The sequence below is a fragment of the Dipodomys merriami genome, unplaced genomic scaffold (assembly GCF_024711535.1).
Source record: "Dipodomys merriami isolate MVZ:Mamm:240054 unplaced genomic scaffold, mDipMer1.0.p SCAF_19, whole genome shotgun sequence".
In the NCBI taxonomy this organism is placed as follows: domain Eukaryota; kingdom Metazoa; phylum Chordata; class Mammalia; order Rodentia; family Heteromyidae; genus Dipodomys; species Dipodomys merriami.
The window spans coordinates 25,052,345-25,074,067 of NW_027203270.1; the positions used below are offsets into that span (position 1 = coordinate 25,052,345).

Below are 21,723 nucleotides of genomic sequence, written 5' to 3' on the forward strand. Positions count from 1 at the left end.
GTAGCAGGGACTTCAAGGTAGAGAGCCAGTGTCTGCAAATCTGTAAGCTCAAAGGCCTGAGAAGAGGATTAAATCCTTGTTTTTGTTTTTTGTTGTTATTTTGTTTTGTTTTGTTTTTTGCCAATCCTGGGGCACTGTCCCTGAGCCTCTCTGCTCAAGGCTAGCACTCTACCACTTGAGCCATGGGGCCTCTTCCAGCTTTTTTTTTTTTTTTTAGTTCCGGTCGTGGGGCCTGAACTCTGGGCCTGGGCGCTGTCCCTCAGCTCTTCAGCTCAAGGCTAGCACTCTACCACTTGAGCCACAGTGCCACTTCCGGCTTTTTTCTTTTTGCTTATGTGGTGCTGAGGAATCGAACCCAGGGCCACATGCATGCAAGGCAAGTGCTCTACCACTGAGCCACCTTCCCAGCCCCTCTTCCAGCTTTTTCTGAGTTTACTGGAGATGAGTCTCACAGACTCTCCTGCCTAGACTGCCTTCAAACTGTGATTCTCAGATCTCAGACTCCTGAGTAGCTAGGATTACAGGCATGAGCCACCAGAGTGCCTGGCTAGGAGGATGGAATTCTATCCTGCTCCTTAAATGGTGGGCTCATCTCTGACCTTTTCCAAACTGCCTTCCAGGGACTGGGAAGGTGGCTCAATAGTAGCATGCTTCCCTTGCATGCATGAGGCCCTCGGTTCGATTCCTCAGCACCACATAAGTAGTAAAAGCTGGAAGTGGGGCTGAGGCTCAAGTGGTAGAGTGCTAGTCTACAGCTGAAGAGCTGAGGGACAGTGCCCAGGCAAAGGAAGAAAGAAAGAAAGGAAGGAAGGAAAGGAGGGAAGGAAGGAAGGAAGGAAGGAAGGAAGGAAGGAAGGAAGGAAGGAAGGAAGGAAGGAAGGAAGGAAAGAAGGAAGGAAGGAAGGAAGGAAACCAAACTGCCTTCCAGTTTTTCCCTCTTGGGAAAAACAATAGCCTAGAGAAGACAAAGAACATCTGTGAAGAACTATCTCCCTTAAAACTCCTCTGACCACGTTCCTCTTAGAGAAAAATGATAGTATGCTGCCTCACTCGCCCCAAAACAAAGCCCCACTGCTGGTCCTCTACACAGGCTTACATTGCAGCCTTATGGCCTGACTTTCCAGTCTCTGCTATTTTTCTCTCCCAGGTGGCCAGGCTCACAGCTCAAAATGTCATTTTATCATGTTATTCCCTTGCTAAGACCTTCACTGCTGAAGGTGCAGTAGCATACAGCTTTAATCCTAGCTACTAAGGAAACAGAGATCAAGAGGATAATGATTACAGCAAAAAAAAAAATTAGTCAGTCCCATCTCAACCAATGAGCCATGCATGCTGGTGTGTGATTTCATCTACATGAGAGGCATGAATAGAAGGATCACATTCCAAGGATCACATTTTGCCCAGCCCTGGGCAAAAACACTAGCTTAAAAAGTAGCTAAAGCAAAAAGGGCCAGAAGTGTGACTTGAGTAGTAGAATCAAGCTCAGGGTCCCAAGTTCAAACACAAATACAGAAAAATAAACAGCAACAGAAACAACAGCCAGCCAAACAACAACCTTCACTGCCGCCTTCTTCCTCTTCTGTTAAACATCACAAAGGTTTTCAAGGTCCTGTGTGATCCCCTCAAACACCCCCACCCCCTCACCCTGTCCATGCCCTATGCTCATCACCCTGACCCTTCCAGGCCCTGAATGTACTAGCTCTTTCCTAGCCCAAAATTTCCCTGCATACTATTCTCTCTGCCAGGCTGGAAATGTGGCTTAGTGGTTAGAGTGCTTGCCTTGCATGCATGAAGCCCTAGGTTCAATTCCTCAGTGCCACATAAATGGAAAAAGCCAGAAGTGGCACGGTGGCTCAAAGTGGTAGAATGCTAGCCGTGAGCAAAAAAGAAGCTCAGGAACAGTGCCCAGGCCGAGTTCAAGCCCCAGGACTGGCAAAAACAAACTATTCTCTCTGCCATAGCATTTACCTCCTGGGTAAATTTCTTTCTGTTGTCTTTTGGTAGTCCTGTGGTTTGAACTCAGGGCCTGGCACTTGCTAGGCAGGCACTCTGCCTGAGCCACACCTCTACTCCTCTGATCTTGCTTGCATCTATTCTGCCAACCAACCAGCCCCCAGGGCCCTAGGCAAACAAGAGTGCCAGCCCGCAGGAAGCTTCCATTCTGGAGCAGGAGGTGGCAATGGGCATAAACAATGCATGTTTACGTGGGGTGGTGGGAGCAAGGAAGGATACCAAGAGGGATGGTTGTTTTGAATGAGGGAGCAAGGTCACAGTCACAGTCAAAGGAGCCTCATCTGAACCCCAGCCCATCACAGGCCCTGGCATTACTCACCACTCTATTTATTTTCCCTCTCTTGTACCCATGCACTTGTCTTTGTGTGACTATTTTTAACTATTAAATAAAACAAGGTCCTTAAGCCAGGCACTGGTGGCTCATACTTGTAATCCTAGATATTCAGGAGGCTGAGATCTGAGGATCACTCACCGGTTGCCAGCCCAGGCAGGAAAGTCCATGAGACTCTTATCTCCAATAAACCACCAGAAAACTGAAGTGTACTGTGGCTCAAGTGATAGAGCACTTGCCTTGAGCTAAAGAGCTGAGGGACAGCACCAGGCCCAGAGTTCAAGGCCCATGACTGACCAAAGAAAACAAATTCCCTGAAGCCATAAAACATGTCTAATGTGTACCTGTCTCGAGAATCTTGTATCATATCCAAGGTTTGTCACTGTAGTATGAACTCAGGGCCTTATGCCTGCAAGGCAGGCTCTCTATCACTTGAACAACTAAGTTAGTGACTTGGGTCAAATTACTTAACCTTGGGGCTGGGAAGGTGGCTCAGTGGTAGAGCGCTTGCCTTGCATGCATGAGGCCCAGGGTTCGATTCCTTAGCACCACATAAGCAAAAAGAAAAAAGCCGGAAGTGGTGCTGTGGCTCAAGTGGTAGAACGCTAGCCTTGAGCTGAAGAGCTGAGGGACAGCACCCAGGCCCAGAGTTCAGGGCGTACAACCAGACCCCCCCAAAAAAAATTAATCTTTTTTTTTTTTTTTTTGGTTGGTCATGTAGCTTCAACTCAAGGCCTGGGAGCCATCCTTGAGCTTTGTCGTTCAAGGCTAGCACTCTACCACTTTGAGCCATAGCACTTCTAGTTTTTTGGTGGTCAATTGGAGATAAGAATCTCATGGACTTTCCTGACCAGGCTGGCTTTGAATGGAAATCCTCAGATTTCAGGTCCTGAACAGCTAGGATCATAGGCATAAGCCACTGGCACAGCTTTCTTTGATCCATCTTCTTCAAGTGAAAAAAATGGAGCTGATGTCATCGACTTCCTCTGAGTTGCTGTGAAGAGTTGTTATGGGATGATACGCATAGAGTGCTTAGAATAGTACAGGTACTCCAGGCCCTCAACCCCATGTTCCCTACTAGAACTTAGAGTTAATGGCAGTTTAGTAGCTCCTTATAGAGTGAAGGACCAAATGAGTCCAAGTTCCAGCCTAGACATCAGTCCAGAGCAGGACTGTAGGCTCCCAGTGTGCCCTTCTGGCCATTAGAAAGTTAGTGTATCACATATCACTGTTTGGGGGAGGGAAGGAAACAAAGCACTCAATGGGTTAATTGGAACAAGGGGTTCACATTCTTGTTCTCTTTCTTCCCTTGGGAGAGCTAAGGACATAAGTGGGAAACAAGTTCTATTGCTTCACATCTCCCAATCAACAGCCCCCAACCTGCTGCACCAGGCCAGGACCTGGCTGCTCATTAGCTTGCAGCTTGCTTCCTTCTGTGTAGCTCCCAGGATGTCACACTGGACAGGCCTGGCTAGCCAGTCATTTCTCCTTTGAATTGCTTTCCAAAAGGGACATATCTACTTTCCTCCAATGATCAATGTAATCATTCATGAAAACGAGTTATTCCCACCTTGGGACCCAATTATTTTCTCATGGAGCCAATGGTTGCAAAAATATATTGTTTTCCAGTTAACTATTAAGTGCTATTTTTATACAGTTTCCCCACTCCTAATCTTTCATTATTGGTGAGGGGTTGCCACTTAAACTTCTCAGTCCAAATTCTCTTCTCTGCTGGGCCTATTAAGTTACTACCTTTTCTAGCTGCTAGATGCCTAGAGGGAAAAACAAGAGGGGGGGATCTGGGTCAGTCCCGTTTCCCTCCTCCCCTGGCTAACACATCCTTTCTCCATAGGGTAGTTGGCACAGCCATAAATCATCACTTGCGGGAATGTCTATGAGTAGGCAGTGGAGTGTGTATTTGAACTGGATACTATGCTGGTCACAGGGAAGGCCACTTTTAGAGGCTCTGCAGTTACCAGGACCTTGGATGGATCTCAGCTCTGTCATTAACTACTTTTGTGGCCTTGGGCAATTTTCTTCATCATTTAGAACTGCTGTTTCCTTCAGGGAAAAAAAAATAGGATTAGTAATGACTATTTACAGGGGTCTTGTCAAGATTAAATGAGATAACAGAAGTCACAGTCACCTCATCTTCCCAATTCAGTGTGTGATGTCACAGTCACTGTGGTTTATTCTCCTTAAACAGCACCTCTATCATTCCACTTGCTCAGGTCCTGAGGAGGCACAGTGGTGGGTGCTGGAAGTCCAGACCACTCAGCAGGTTGAGTCAGGAATGTGATGCCAGATGGGCAACATAGTGTGGGTTGTTCTCAAAAAAGGAAAACAGCCGGGCGCTGGTGGCTCACGCCTGTAATCCTAGCTACTCAGGAGGCTGAGATCTGAGGATCACGGTTCAAAGCCAGCCCGGGCAGGAGAGACCGTGAGACTCCTATCTCCAATAAAACCACCAGAAAACCGGAAGTGGCGCTGTAGCTCAAGTGGTAGAGCGCTCGCCTTGAGCTGAAGAGCTAAGGGACAACGCCCAGGCCCAGAGTTCAAGCCCCACAACCGACAAAAAAAAAAAAAAAAAAGGAAAACAAACACAAAGAACCACTTCCTTATGACAAAAACCTCAATGCATTCTCTTATTTCCTTAATCCACCCCAGCACATCCTTTATCCAGTCTACCTGTTGGAGGCGTGGCTCAAGTAATGGAGCACATGCCTAGTAAATATAAGGTCCTGAGTTCAAATACCATATGCAAAAATGACAAAAAAGACAAACCCTTAAAACCAGGTGCTGGTGGCTCATACCTGAAATTCTAGCTACTCAGGAGGCTGAGATCTGAGATCTCAAAGCCAGTCCAAGCAGGAAAGTCTCTGAGACTCTTACTGCCAATTAACCACCCAATAACGCTGGAAATAGAGCTGTAGCTCAAGTGGTAGAAGTGGTAGAGCACTAGTCTTGAGTACTAGAGCTCAGAAACAGCACCTAGGCCCTGAGCCCAAGCCTTTGAGCTCAAGCCCCAGCACTGTGTACGAACATGAGTACATACACATACACATACACATACATACATACACACACACATAACAAAACCCTTAATATCCAACCTACCAGTGCCCCTGCCTCTACTTTCCCATACTGACACCTGTGTTCCTGTCATCTTGCTCCTAGATCACTGTAGTAGCTTCTGGGTCACCTCCTTGCTGCCACCTTTGCTACCCAACTGTCTGTTTCTAATACAGCAAGCAGATCCTGTGACCTTTTAGAATGCAAGTCAGCTCAGGTCAGCCCCTGCTCAAAGCCCCGCAGGAGTTCCCATCTCACCAGCACAAGCCAATCCTTACAAAGTCCTCAGGGGTACAGGGGAACTTAGCTCAAAAAAGTAATTTATATACATGCCCTCAGGTTGACTTCACACTGGGGAACAAGAATCTCTGAGGAATGCCTAAAGATTTTGCAAGGAGAACAAAGACACAATATAGGAGAAATAAAATTCCAACTTGATTCCCAGAGCACCTCCCAGTGAGAGTGGACCTGCTTTAGGATGCATCATCCTAACCATCTCCTGTTTCAGAGAAAGGCCTAACCTTCCGCTCATGTCCAATCTTACTAAGCTGCACTGTACTATAGTATAAAAAATTTGGGCTGGGAAGGTGGCTCAGTGGTAGAGCGCTTGCCTTGCAAGCCTGAGGCCTTGAGTTCGATTCCTCAGCACCACATAAGCAAAAAGAAAAAAGCCGGAAGTGGCGCTGTGGCTCAAGTGGTAGAGCACTAGCCTTGAGCTGAAGAGCTGAGGGACAGCGCCCAGGCCCAGAGTTCAGGCCCCACGACCGGACGCAAAAAAAAAAAAAAAAAAAAAAAATTTAAGCACCACAAACTCAAACTGTCCGTATTTTTGTCGATCATGGGGCCCGAACTCTGGGCCTGGGTGCTGTCCCTCAGCTCTTCAGATCAAGGCTAGCGATCTACCACTAGAGCCACCATGCCACTTCCAGCTTTTTCTGCTTATGTGGTACTGAGGAATCAAACCCAGGGCCTCATGCATGGGAGGCAAGCACTCTACCACTGAGCCACCTTCCCAGCCCCCCAAATGTTAGTTTTTAAAGCTGAGAATATGACTGCCCATACTATGTAATCTTGACAGAGGCAGGTGATGGCTAAATCTTTGCCTTCAAAAGTTAAAGGCTGGGGATGGGAAGGTGTCTCAGTGGTAGAGCACTTGCCTCACATGTATGAGGCCCTGAGTTCGATTCCTCAGCACCACATAAACAAAAAAAGCCAGAAGTGGCACTGTGGCGCAAGTGGTAGAGTGCTAGACTTGAGCTGAAGAGCTGAGGGACAGCACCCAGGCATAGAGTTCAAGCCTATGACACCTCCTCCCGCCTCCCCCCACATCCCAAACACACACACAAAAGTTAAAGGCTTCTTTTCAAGATCCTTTACTAGCAAGACTGGAGGTGAAGCTTCATTTGGAGTCTAAAGAGGAACGTTGGGTTGCCTCGCCTCCCACCCAGATAAGCACAGACCTCAGGTTTTCCAAAGGCCAAGAGCCCTCTAGCCCTCATCCTCACCTCTAACTGAGCCCAGAACAGAGACATCTAAAAACACAAGAAAACAAAGCTTAAGCTCTGATCCCAACTCTATCCCCAAAATGTCAGAAGACCACCTCTTAGGGAAAGATCCCTGCCTCCTTAGTTTTCCTCAAATGTACATGGACTGCAGGAGGCCCGACTCTACCTGTGTATGGGTTAGAGCCCCTGTGGGTATGTGCTTATACCTTGTCCTGTATCTGAGGTGCTGTGACTATACACTATCCTGACAGTTGTTTCTCTTAGCTTTGTACTAAATGCTGTATACTCAGAAAAAAAAAAGTTAAAAGGCACTGGTGGCTCTTCCCTATAATACCAGATACTAGGGAGGTTGAGAACAAGATTGAGATTCAAGGAGAGTCAAGGCAGAAAAGTTATTGAGACCTTTTCTCAACCCATACTTGGATTAGCTGGCCAATGCCTGGCATCCCTGAGGGTCAGGGTTTTAGGCTAGCACTAGGCAGAAAAGTCCAGGAGATTCCATGTCAATGGAAGAAGCTGTGTATGATGGTATACCCCTGTCACTACAGCTACTAATACAAGCCTAAAACAAGCAGATCAGAGTCCAGGCATATGCCTAGGCATGAAATGAGATCCATTTCAAGAACAGTATCAACACAAAAAGGGGCTCAGGTGCTGAGCCGCAGGGACAAGGCTGCCTAGCGGGGACAAGGCCCTGAGTTGTTCAAATCCCAGGACAATTTAAAAAAAGAAAGAAAAAATGTTAACAGAGGATCATAAAAAGAATTGTTAGTATAAGCCTGGAGCCGGTGGCTCACACCTGTAATCCTAGCTACTCTGGAGGCTGAGATCTGAGGATCGAGGTTCAAAGCCAGCCCAGGCAGGAAAGTCCATGAGACTCTTATCTACAATAAACCACTAGAAAACTGAAAGTGGCGCTGTGGCTCAAAAGGTAGAATGTTTGCCTTGAGCTGAAGAGCTCAGGGACAGCACCCAGGCCCAGAGTTCAAGCCCCATGACCAACAACAACAACAACAAAAAAAGAATTGTTAGTGGATTATTAATAAATGATTTGGTGAAAGAGTGCTATGTGTTTTTATGGCTTATAATTCACAAAGTAGTCAAAGAATTGAGTTACACTGTCACAATAAAACACCTCCAATTCCAGTGTAGTTTATATGAACAAACTTTCCTAATGCTCAGTCATTTAAAAAAAAAAAAAAAAAAGCCGGGCGCTGGTGGCTCACGCCTGTAATCCTAGCTACTCAGGAGGCTGAGATCTGAGGATCGCGGTTCAAAGCCAGCCCGGGCAAGAAAGACCGTGAGACTCCTATCTCCAATAAACCACCAGAAAACCGGAAGTGGCGCTGTAGCTCAAGTGGTAGAGCGCTCGCCTTGAGCTGAAGAGCTGAGGGACAACGCCCAGGCCCAGAGTTCAAGCCCCACGACCAACAACAACAACAAAAAAAAAGGCCGGGTGCCAGTGGCTCACATCTGTAATCCTAGCTACTCAGGAGGTTGAGCTCTGTGGATCTTGATTCAAAGCCAACCCAGGCAGGAAAGTCCATGAGACTCTTATCTTCAATTACCCACCAGAAAACCAGACGTGGTGCTGTCTCAAGGGCTAGAACACTAGCCTTGAGCTAAAGAGCTGAGGGACAGCGCCCAGGCCAAGTTCAAGTCCATGACCAACAACAAAAAAAATGGGCGTGGAGGCTGAGAATATGGCTTAGTGGTAGAGTGCTTGCCTAGCATGCGTGAAGCCCTGGGTTCGATTCCTTAGTACCACATAAGCAAAAAGAAAAAAGCCAAAAATGGCACTGTGGCTCAAGTGGTAGAGTGCTAGCTTTGAGCAAAAAGCAGCTCAGGGGCAGTGCCCAGGCCCTGAGTTCAAACCCCAGGACTGGAAAAAAATAAAAATAGAAAAAATTTTAAAATGAAATAGTTTTTTAAAAAATGAGCTTTGGGTTGGATGCTGGTGGGTCATGCTTGCAAGTCCTAGCTACTCAGGAGGCTGTGATCTGAGGATCATAAACTGAAGCCAGCCCAGAAAATTCTTATCTCTTAACTCGCAAAAAAAAAAAAAAAAAGCCACAGGTGAAGATGTGGCTCAAGGATCAGAGAAAGGGCTAAGGGAAGCACCTAGGCCCTGAATTAAAGTCTCAGGACAGACACACAGACACAGACACAGACACAGACAGATTCTCTCTCTCTCTCTCTTTCTCTCTCTCTAAGCTAGGTGCCAGTGGCTCTTGCCTATAATCTTGTAATCCTAGCTACTCAGGAGACAGATCTGAGGATCACAATATGACAATACGAAGCCAGCCAGAGGAGTAAAGTCTGTGAGGCTCTTATCTTCAATTACCACCAAAAAGCTGGAAGTAAAACGGTAGCTCAAGTGCTAGTGTTGCCTTGATCAAAAAAATCTCAGGAACAACACCCAGGCCCTGTGTTCAAGTCCCAGGACTGGCACCAAAAAAAAAAAAAAAAAAAAAAATGAACTGTTCGACAAGAAATGTACTCATTACCTTACTCATGTAACTGTAAACCCTCTTTACAACATCTTTTCAATAAAATAAATTTTTTTAAAAATGAACTGAAAGCCAGGTGCTGGTGGCTCATGCTTATAATCCTAGCTACTCAGGAGGCTGAGATCTGAGGATCACAGGTCAAAGCCAGCCCGGGCAGGGAAGTCCACGAGACTCTATTACCAATAAACCACTCAGAAAACTGGAAGTGGTGCTATGGCTCAAGTGGTAGAGTGCTAGCCTTGAGCTGAAGAGCTGAGGGACAGTGTCCATGCCCAGAGTTCAGGCCCCAAGACCGACAAAACAAACAAACAAAAAATTGAACTGAGCCGGGCGCTGGTGGCTCACGCCTGTAATCCTAGCTACTCAGGAGGCTGAGATCTGAGGATCGCGGTTCAAAGCCAGCCCGGGCAGGAAAGACCGTGAGACTCCTATCTCCAATAAACCACCAGAAAACCGGAAGTGGCGCTGTAGCTCAAGTGGTAGAGCGCTCGCCTTGAGCTGAAGAGCTGAGGGACAGCGTCCAAGGCCCAGAGTTCAAGCCCCACGACCGACAAAAAAAAAAAAAAAAATTGAACTGAGACTGAGTGCAGGTAGGTGACTCATGTCTATAATCCTAGCTACTTAAAAGGCTGAGATCTGAAGATCTAGGCTAAAAAATAGCCTAGGTAGGGCTGGGAAGGTGGTTCAGTGGTAGAGTGCTTGCCTTGCATGCCTAAGGCCCTGGGTTCGATTCCTCAGCACCACATAAGCAAACAGAAAAAAGCTGGAAGTGGCGCTGTGGCTCAAGTGGTAGAGCACTAGCCTTGAGCTGAAGAGCTGAGGGACAGTGCCCAGGCCCAGAGTTCAGGCCCCACGACCAGACCCCCCCAAAAAAATAGCCTAGGTAGAAAAATCCCTAAGTCTTATTTCCAATTAATCACCAAAAAGCCAGAAGGAAAGCTGTGACTTGGCCAAAAAGCAAATAGTGCCTAGGCCCTGAGTTCAAGTCCTATTACTAACACACACAATCACAAACAAATGAGCTGTTTTTTCTCTATTTTTTTCTTTTTCTTTTTAAGTGTGAAAATACCTTATAAAGGGGTTACAATTACATGGGCAAGGTAATGAGTACATTTCTTTTTTTTTTTTTTTTTTTTTGGTCCAGTCGTGGGGCCTGAACTCTGGGCCTGGGCGCTTTCCCTCAGCTCTTCAGCTCAAGGCTAGCGCTCTACCACTTGAGCCACAGCGCCACTTCTGGCTTTTTTCTTTTTGCTTATGTGGTGCTGAGGAATCGAACCCAGGGCCTCATGCATGCAAGGCAAGCACTCTACCACTGAGCCACCTTCCCAGCCCCCATGAGTACATTTCTTATCAAGCATTGTTGCTTCCTCCTTTGTTTCCCCTTCCCATTTCCCACTCCCACCCCCACCCCACCCCGGCCAATATTTTTTTCTTTTCATGGTGTTTAGGATTTAACTTACAGTCTCACACTTAACTAGGCAAACTCTCTACCACTGAGCAATACACCCAGTTTATGTGGTACTGAGAATTCAAACTCAGGGCTTCATGTCTAGAGATACATGAACTAAAAGAAGGAAAAAGCTCTGCCGGCTTATTAAATCAAACTTGATAAAAATGATCAAAACTAATAGTTTTGTTTTAATCAATATACTTTGAATCCACAAAAACTCAATCCAAAAGGAAGTATGTAATACTCTGATGACACTTTTTTTTAAAATGGTTTAATTTTATAGGCATTTTTGTGGCAGGGAAGCAGAATGAAAAATCAAAGGCATTTAAGCATAAAATCTTATAGTAGGAAAAAACTTTCTTCAAGGAAACAGAGTAGAAATGGGAGTTTAAGGAAGAAAAAGGACTGGCCATGGTCATGCATGTCTCTAATCCCACCACTGGGAAGGCTACGGCACAGCTATATATTGAGACTGTTTTTAAAAATAAATAAAGGAAAAAGGGAGGATGTGAGATTTCCACTGTCAAGTTAAAAAGTGGTTCATTTTTCTTTTCAAAGTCTTAAAGAAGATGGTCACCAGTGGCTTCTGCCTTTAAGCCTAGCTACTCAGGAGGCTAAGATCTAAGGATCATGCTTAGAAGCCAGCTAGGGCAGGAAAAGTCTCTAAGATTCTTTTTTTTTTTTTGTCAGTTGTGAGGCTTGAACTCTGGGCCTGAGCACTGTCCCTCAGCTCTTCAGCTCAAGGCTAACGCTCTACCACTTGAGCTACAGTGCCACTTCCGGTTTTCTGATAGTTTATTGGAGATAAGAGTTTCATGGACTTTCTTGCCCAGGCTGGCTTTGAACCTTGATTCTCAGATCTCAGCCTCCTGAGTAGCTAAGATTACAGGCCTGAGCCACTGGTGCCCGACCAAGTCTCTAAGATTCTTATGTCCAATTAACAAACAGAAAATGGGAAGTGGTATTGTGGCTCAAAGTGGTAGAGTGGTAGCTTTGAGCAAAAAAGCTCAGGGACAACACCTGGCCCCCGGAGTTCAAGTCCCACAATTGACAAAAAAATGTCAATATTTAAAATGAACTGGGGGGGAGGGGTGGGAGATGGGAAGGGGAAACAAAGGAGGCAACAATGCTTGATACTCATTACCTTGCCCATGTAATTATAACCCCTCTGTATGGTATTTTCACAATAAAAAAAAATGAACTGGAAATCATACACATTACAAATAATTAAAGTTTCAGAGAAAAATTTTAGCTATCAAAAAAAATGTACTGGCTGCATGCACTGTTCTTTTTTGTTTTGTTTTTGCCAGTTGTGGGGCCTGAACTCTGGGCCTGGTCACTGCCCCTGAGCTCTTCAGCTCAAAGTGAGCGCTCTACCACTTGAGCCACAGTGGCATTTCTGGGTTTTTCTGCTTATGTGGTGCTGAGGAATCGAACCCAGGGCCTCATGCATGCAAAGCAAGCACTCTACCATTGAGCCATCTTCCTAGCTGTACTGGCTGCACGATTTCAAAACAAAGCTAAATCACTGTTTAACTGCCCTTACCTATCAGCCCTAATCTTTTCTTCTTATAGTATAAGCCCCGAGAGAGGCCCTGAAGCCCTTTAAAGTAGTTCAGTTGAAAAGTACTTGCCTACCAAGTATACTATCTTGAGTTGGATTCCCAGCATCAAAAATGGAAAGAAAAAAAAATGGGGCTGATTGGAATGTGCCTTAATGGTAGAATCCTTGCCTAGAATGCATGATTCCTCAGTACCACATAATAAACGGAAAATGCCGGAAGTGGCGCTGTGGCTCAAGTGGTAGAATGCTAGTCTTGCTCAAAAGCTCAGGAAGTGATCAGGTTCTGAGTTTAAGCCCTGGGACTGGGGGAAAAAAAAACAAAAACCATAAAACACAAAAGGATGGACTAGGGGAATAAATGGCTCAATTGGTTGAGTGCCTGCCTCCTCTGGAGACTAGAGGTCATACATATACACACAACCAAATACATATATGTACAACGTAGAATATAAATGTATACACACATATATTTGTGATACTAGGGCTTGAACATAGCCTTTAGTGTTTTAGGCCGGTGTCTTACCACTTAAAATTGAGTTCTTAATTGTATTATATATTTTTTATGTTTTAGTTCTCTGGGTATGTGATTCACAACTGTAATCTCTGCTACTCAGGAGGCTGGAATCATAAGGACCAAGGCCAGCCTGGGTAGTAAGTTATCTAGACCCTATGTCTGGTAGCCTATGATGTCAGTTAAGAGAGGAAGTAAATGGCAGTCCTAGACTAGCCAAGAGGAAAATAAAAAATAACTAGCTGGGCACCAGAGACTCATGCTAATAATCCTAGCTACTCAGGAAGCTAAGATCTGAGGATCGCAGTTCAAAGCCAGCCTGGGCAGTGTTAGGTTTTTAAAAAGAGGTAGCTGAGTAAGAACAGCACCAGCACGCACGTGTTATTCAGGTAAGAGGTAGGTTTATTCAGTAGACCTGCTGGGACCAGGCAAGGTTGGCACTCCACGCAGCTGGGAAAGGCCTGGGAATGAGAGAGAGCTGGGAAGAGAGGAAAGAGCTAGAAAAGAGCAGAGAGAGAGGTAAGAACAGCAGCACTCACGTGGTATTCAGGTAAGGGGTAGTTTATTCAGTAGGCCTGCTGGGACCAGGCAAGGTTGGCACTCCACGTGGCTGGGAATGAGAGAGAGCTGGAAAAGAGAGGAAAGAGCTAGAGCAGAACAGAGAGAGAGAGGTAAGAACAGAGAGAGAGAGAGCTCGAAATGAACAGAGAGAGCAGAGAGCTAGAAACGAACACAGAGAGAAAGCTAGAACAGAGAGAGCAGAGGTAAGAACAGAGAGAGCTAGAATAGAACAGAGAGAGAGCTAGAAATGAACAGAGAGAGCAGAGAGCAAGAAACGAACAGGGAGAGAGAGATAGAATAGAACAGAGAGAGCTAGACTAGAACAGAGAGAGAGAGAGCTAGAAATGAACAGAGAGCGAGCTAGAATGGAACAGAGAGAGCAGAGGTAAGAACAGAGAGAGAGAGTCTAGGCCTGGGCTAGGCCTTATCTAGGGTATGGGTGGGGAAAGGTGTGGCCACATCAAATTCAGATGCGACCTCTTCCAGGTGTCCCAGTTGCCTAGGTAACGCAGGTACTGGGTGGAGACTTTGCTGCGAGGAGGGTGGAGTCTGCTAGCCATCCAGGAGTGGACCTTACAGTCAGGAAAAGTCCATGAGATCTGTTTTCTTTTTTGCCAATCCTGGGGCTTGAACTCAAGGCCTGGACACTGTCCCTGAACTGCTTTTGCTCAAGACTAGCACTCTATCACTTGAGCCACAATGCCACTTGCGGCTTTTTCTGTTTATGTGGTACTGACTGAGAAATCAATCCCAGGGCTTCATGCATGCTAGGCAAGCACTCTACCACTAAGTCATATTACCAGACCAGTCCATGAGATTCTTATTTCCAATTAAACACCAAAAACCTGGAAATAAAGGTGTGGCTCAAGTGGTAGAATGACTGTAGCGAGAGGCCCTGAGTTCAAACACTAGTACTGCCCCCAATTTTTTTTTTCTTAATTTTTTTGGTTTCTTGAAATAGACTCTTGCCATGTAGTCCAACATGACCTAAAACTTTCTAACCTCCTGTGAGGCCCTCTTTACTAGTGGATGACTGGGAAATCCATGCCACCCCCCAGGCCTAACCTAAACCAAACTAGCCTCCCCAGGGAAAGGGAGGACAGAAGAAACAAGATCTCAAAAGGCCTATTCAGCAAAACAGCAGTTAACAGGCAAGGCACTTGACATGCACACTATGAGGTAGGGTAAGTATCATCCCTATTTTCCATGAGCAAACAGAGGGCAAGGAGTTGAAGGTCACACAAATAGACGTAGCAGAAGTTCAATTTTAAAAAAGAAAGGAAAAAATCAAACCTAAGTCTGACCATACAATTCTAACGCCAAATGGCTTTGGCCTGAAACTGTTTGAATGCAAAACTGCTCTTTCAATAGGTACACTTTTTTCCTTCTCTCCTTTTAACATCTGTACAACTGAAATTAACAGCTTGCCTCACGGGTTGCTGACAAGACGAGGATATAAAAGGCGATGGCTTGCCCCATTGGTGCGCACTCAATAGAAATAACTAAAGTAGAAAGACGCGCTCCCAACGCCCCACCAAGAGTCCGGGTAGCAGTCCCGCGCGCGCCCAGAGTCCGGACCTCCAGCCCTGCCCAGCGCGGGAACCACGGAATGGGACAAAGTGCGTCCCCGCCGCGTGCTCGGCCCGCAGTCTCCGGGGTCCGCTCGCTCCCACCGCCACTGCCAACCCGGCGCTACGTACCGGGACTCGGACGAGCGCACGCAGCGGGGGATTCACCCAATCTCCGCAGCGCTCGCAAGTTGGCTCCCCCGAAGGTGGGCGGGGCCCTGGCACGAGCACGCGAACCGGACATCCGGTCTGCAGAAGGGGCGGGGCCGAGAGCTAGGGGTGAGGTTGGGCGTGACTAGGTCGAGCTTCAGAAGAGTTGGGTCTTTTTCAGTGCTGTAGGGAGAATACTGCTCATGTGGTAGCTCTGGCAGTTTAGGAGCACTTTCTATTTGTCAGGCCTTGAAAGCACTTTGTAGTCCTTAAAATGGATACTCCCATTAATCTCATTTTACACAATATTTAGAAGTTAATCATTTGACCTTTCAAACACAGTCATTAAACCTATATTCTGTCCTTACTTAGCCTCTCTCTCTCACCCCTCACTTTAGTGTGGGGATAATCACTACTGTGTAGTGTTGAAAACGTTGGAAATATATAAAAGTATCGAATGAAGTATCCTATATGGTAGGTGGTCCTTCATCCACTTCCCTTTCTACACTACACTTCCCTAAACTACACTTCTCCCCTTTACTTCCTTTAAGGTATTAAATTTATTTTTATTTTTTGGTCGGTTGTGGGGCTTGAATTCAGGGGTGTGGTGCTGTCTCTGAGTTATTTTTGCTAGAGGCTAGCACTCTACCACTTTGAGCCACAGCGCCACTTCCAATTTTCTGATGGTTAACTGAAGATAAGTCTCAGGGATTTTCCTTCTGGGTCTGGCTTTGAACCATTATCTCAGCCTGGTGAATAGCTAGGCTTACAGACATGAGCCACTAGCACCCCGTGTGAAATTATTTTTTTTACCACTAATATACCCAGTGTTTGGAACAGCAAAGATTCAATATATTAAAGAGTGAAGTAATCTAACATCTGTATCTAATGTCCTGGCGTCTAAAATCTTATTACCATCACCAAATAAATAGGTGGGTTTTTTTGTTGTTGTTGTTTTGTTGGTGGTCGTGAGGCTTGAACTCTGGGCCTGGGCACTGTCCCTGAGCTCTTCAGCTAAAGGCTTAGTGATCTATCACTTTGAGCCACAGCAGCACTTCCAGTTTGCTCTTGGTTAATTGGAGATGCGAGTCTTATGGACTTCCTGCCCAGGCTGGCTTTGAATTGCGATTCTCAGATCTCAGCCTCCTGAGTAGTCAGGATTATAGATGTGAGCCACCAGCACACAGAGAGTTCTTTCTTATTTTGTTTTTCCATTTCCTGGAGTTCATTTTGATAAATATTATTTTTTATGATCAGAGACACAGAAGCATTGTCTTGTTTTGAAAACAGTGTCTCCTTATGTAGCCCAGACTGGCCTGGAAATCACAAATAGAATTCTGTTTTATGATCAAAGGGATATTTAGTTCAAACATCCCAACAATATGGAAGTCTCCTCCATATTATGTCCGATGTTTATGCTTGGATTTTGTCCAGTGTTTGAGAACTCACTACATTTCAAGACAGCTTCTTGCTATCTTTGAAGTCCGGTCCTTATGCAGACAATTTATAGGTGATCTAGCTCTGTAGTTCTCAGCTTTTCCACTACTCCTAATACATCAGAAGGATATCCATCAGTATCCCTGATACTGTAACTATGTATCCCAGTAATTATGCCAGGCTATAACAGGAATAGGGGTAGGAACTTTCCTTCCTTGACCTGACAAATGATCTGAATCTTCCTATGGCATACTGTATATAAACCTCTCCAGATGATCTCACCCTTTCCAGATATTGCCTTATGGTAGGAACTGTTGGTGCCTAAACAAGGACTTTGTCTTCTTATTAGGTATAATTGTACATCGAGTATGCTGAAAGCAGTTGCACTTCTGCCCAGGGGTGATCCCAGGGGGAAGGCTGCAGGGTTGCTTCAGGGCTTCAGCATAGGCACTTCCTCAGCCTTTGAAGTTACCAGATGATACCATCAAGAGCTTTTTCAGCTCAAACACATATCCTCTATTATTCAGAAGAGTAATGAGAAACTCTGCACTGCTTCCGGCCCAGCTGCTTACACAGTGATTTCAGTTCATCCTGACAATGACCTGTATCTTAGTCTCCTCAATGTACTTAATATCTAGCTTGATGCCCGGAGTAAGTCAGCTAGTTGTTTTGTTTGACAAACTACCCATGATTCTATTACAAATGACTCCTTTGACTCCTGGTTCTTGAAACTCAATGTATTTTCCATGTGTTTAGTTTAAATAAATATTAATGTGCAATTAAATTTATAACACTCTGCAAATACCATTAATATTTATCCTTTATTTCAAAGCTTCCGGAACCAGGAGTGATGGCATGCACACCTGTAATTCTAGCACTTGGGAGGCTGAGGCAGGAAGATGGTGAGTTTGGATCCAGCCTACAAAAGAGCTCATCTGCCCAAAGACATTATCTTAAAGCAAAACAAAACAAAAAATCCTTTCATAGGTTCTCATTAGTTGGAAGAAAAAGTCCCAACTGTTTTTTGTGGGTTTTGTTTCTGTTTTTGTTTTTTTGTGCTAGCCCTGGGGCTTGAACTCAGGGGCTTAGGTATTGTCCCTGGGCTTTTCTGTTCAAGCTGGGTCTCTACCACTTGAGCCATATACCCACTTCTGGCTTTTTTGGTGGTTAATTGGAATGTAGCTTAGTGGTAGAGTGCTTGCCTAGCATGCAGAATGCCCTGGGATAGATTTCTCAGTACCACACAAACAGAAAAAACTGGAAGTGGCACTGTGGCTCAAGTAGTAGAGTGCTAGCCTTGGGCAAAAGGAGCTCAGGGACAGCTCAGCACCTGGCCCTGAGTTCAAGTCCCACGACTGGCCAAAAAAAAAAGAGGGGCAAGGAAGATGGCTCAGTGGTAGAGTGCTTGCCTTGCATGCATGAGACCCTGGGTTTGATTCCTCAGCACGACATAAGCAGAAAAGCCAGAAGTGTTGCTGGGGCTCAAGTGGTAGAACACTAGCCTTGAGCTGAAGAGCTGAGGGACAGTGCCCAGGCCCAGAGTTCAGGCCTCACGACCGACAAAAAAGTGTCATGAACTTTCTTGCCCAGGCTGCTGGCTTCAAACAGCCATCCTCAGATCTCAACTTCCTAAGTAGGTTAAGATTACAGGAATGAGCCACTGGCATCTAGCTTCCAATAAGATTTTTTGCCAGGGGCTGGGAATGTGGCTCAGTGGTAGAGTGCTTGTCTAGCATGTATGAAGCCCTGGGTTTGATTCCTCAGTACCACATAAACAGAAAAGGCTGGAAGTGACACTGTGGCTCAAGTGGTAGAGTGCTAGCCTTGAGCTGAAGAGCTCAGGAACAGCACCAGGCCCAGAGTTCAAGCCACATGACCAGGAAAAAACATTTTTTTTTTGCCAGGCAAAATTTGGTCTTATTTCTCACCAACCAGAAACCCACTAATAGTTCCTGAATATTTATGATAATACCGGAACTCCAATCTCTCATGGTAGGATATATTCCTGTCTCTTCAATATCAGGTCTTTTTCTTTTTTTCTTTCTTTTTTTTTGACAGTGGTGGGGCTTGAACTCAGGACCTATATACTATCCCTGAGATTTTTCACTCAAGGCTAGCACTCCATTTCCAGTTTTCTGGTGATTAATTGGAGATAAGAGCTTACAGATTTTACTGCTCTGTCTGGCCTCAAACCATGATCCTCAGATCTTAGCCTCCTGAGTAGCTAGGATTACAGGTGTGAGCCACCAGCGTCCAGCTAATCTCAGTTCTTAAAATGCTCCTAATTGCCCAGTGCCAGTGACTCAAGTCTATAATCCTAGCTAAGAAGGCTAAGACCTAGAAGATTACAGTTCAAGGTCAGAATGGTTAGAAAAGACCAAGACATTCTAACTCCAAAATAACGAGCAAAAAAAGCTGGATGGAAGTATGACTTAAGTGGCAAGCAAGCAAAGCCTAGCAAGCTCAAGATCCTGAGTTCAAACCCCAGTACCAGAAAAGAAAAATTGTTCCTCATACTCTAATCTCTATTTACATCATTCTGGGATTTTCCGTTGGTCTTCTCTTCTAGCAAACCCCATCAGCCATCATTTCTTCCAGGATTCCCATTTTCTAGAAGCTTCTTGGATCCAATTACACCTGTGATGCCTCCTGTACTACACTGTAATGTCAGTCCGAATACCTGGAAGAGTGACTCTAGGGCAGAGTCTGTATTATCCTATGCCTGATTCTGTAGTTCTTGCCATGAACCTGATATATCATGTGTGCTCCAAGATGCCAGATGAATCAATCACAACCTGACTCACATCTTCCTAAGCCCACTAGAAGTACAGCAAACACCAGAATCGGTAATGGACATTATGAGCAAGTTTTCTTTTGATTATCATAGGAGTAATGCTAAGTTCCTGGGAAAGAAAATAATTAATTGGATATTGACTCACTCAGTCCTCAGACACTAACTGCTCACCCATGCCTCATTTTATAGATAAGGACACTAAAGCTCTAAGGAGAGATGAAGTGGCTTGCTTAATGTCACTCATTAATCACAGGCAGAGTCAGATGTTAGAATCCAAGGTGTCACAATTGGGAGCCTATACCTTTTTTATTGGGGGGGGGGGAGGTCTGGTCCTGGGGCCTGAACTCTGGGCCTGAGCACTGTCCCTCAGCTCTTCAGCTCAAGGCTAGCGCTCTACCAGTTGAGCCACCACACCACTTCCAGCTTTTTTCTTTTTACATATGTGGTGCTGAGGAATCGAACCCAGGGCCTCATGCATGCAAGGCAAGCACTCTACCACTGAGTCTTAATCTACCCTTGGGATTCCTGCTGTACTCCATATGATGCTCCTGCAAGAACCTGTGGGTAAAAGAACAAGCAGAGCTAGTTGGGAGAGCTCCATTATTTTAGGATGACTGAACTCAGGAAGCTTAGCTTAGTAAAAGTAAATTTAGGGGAATAGATACTACTTATAGAAAGTGTTATGACTATCTACAAGGACAGATGTAGGACAAGATAATTTCCTATTAAAAAAAGGCCAACTTTGGGGCTGGGAAGGTGGCTCAGTGGTAGAGCACTTGTCTTGCATGCCTGAGGCCCTGGGTTCGATTCCCCAGCACCACATAAGCAAAAAGAAAAAAAGCCAGAAGTGGCACTGTGGCTCAAGTGGTAGAGTGCTAGCCTTGAGCTGAAGAGCTGAGGGACAGTGCCCAGGCCCAGAGTTCAGGCCCTAAGACCGGACCCCCACCCAAAAAAAAAAAAAAAAGGCCCACTTTCCATCAAGTAGAACTGCCTGAAAGTACAAAACTATCTCATACGGAAGTAGAGAGAAACAAATATGAGAACCCTTAGAATCCCAGGAAAACATTTGCAGAGATAATTTTAGAAACTGTATGCTGCTTTGCTTTCAGTTATCAATCATTTTGTATTAATGTGACAGCAAATCCAAATGTAAACTTAGGCATCGAAATGATAAAGGACAGGTCTGAGGTGTGTGGCTTAGCAGTACAGCCCTTGATCAGAACATGTAAGGCTTTGCCTTCTATCCCTAGCATTGCCAAACTTAGTAAGTAGGTGAAATTATCACATATACTCAATATCTCAATTTTATTCTGGAGAATAGATGGATCCAACAAAATTTAAGTGAAGATTTGAACTCTTGTGCTTTTTACGGGGGGGGGGGGGGGGGGGGAGGGGTGGTCCGGTTGTGGGGCCTGAACTCTGGGCCTGGGTGCTGTCCCTCAGCTCTTCAGCTCAAGGCTAGCACTCTATCACTTGAGCCACAGCACCACTTCCAGCTTTTTTTTTCTTTTTGCTTATGTGGTGCTGAGGAATCGAACCCAGGGCCTCATGCATGCAAGGCAAGAGCTCTACCACTGAGCCACCTTCCCAGCCCCAGATCTAAACTCTTGAGAAGTCCTAAGACCAAGGGAGTAAGCATTTATCAGGTCTCTTCAAATTTCAAAACTTTTGGCTTGCATTCTGAACTTGGTCATCACAACCACATTGCTTCCCTAGCCCAAGAAAGGCACTCCATTGATCAGTTTGCATTAAAATATAAGGCAAAGTATCACAAGTAATTTAGTCTTCAGTAAGTAATCTTAAATAATTAATATTTGAGCTATAAAAATGGTAAGGGCCCATAGACTCTGGGACCTTCATGCCTTAGTCGTATGTCATTAGTGTTCTTCAACTCCTGCATGTCTAGGTAGAAAGAAAACATAGGACTAGGGCTGGGAAGGTGGCTCAGTGGTACAGCGCTTGCCTTGCATGCATGAGGCCCTGGGTTCAATTCCTCAGCACCACATAAACAAAAAGAAAAAAGCCGAAAGTGGCGCTGTGGCTCAAGTAGTAGAGCGCTACCCTTGAGCTGAAGAGCGGAGGGACAGTGCCCAGGCCCAGAGTTTAGTCCCCATGACCGGACCTGTCCCCCCCCAAAAAGAAAAGAAAACACAGGACTAGGAAGTTAGAATACCAGAGTTAAGGTCTGGTGCAGGCTCTGTGAAACTGTATATCATTAATTTGGGGGCAAATCCAATTAACTTCCAAGTTTCTTTCC

At 45.4% G+C, this 21,723-nt stretch overlaps 1 protein-coding gene across 5 annotated transcripts in view; it reads right to left on the reverse strand.

Moving 5' to 3' along the window:
* The window catches only part of Dcakd (dephospho-CoA kinase domain containing), a 36,274-nt gene that overhangs the window by 12,695 nt on the left and 1,856 nt on the right, over positions 1-21,723 (reverse strand). The window contains exon 1 of one of the 5 annotated variants that reach the window (XM_070027902.1): positions 15,218-15,298. The exons of 3 other annotated variants lie outside the window; for them this stretch is intronic. The gene's annotated coding sequence lies outside the window, so the exon portion shown is untranslated. Of the gene's footprint in view, positions 1-15,217; positions 15,299-21,723 lie in introns of those variants that run through there. One more of the 5 variants, XM_070027900.1, reaches the window with a different exon arrangement.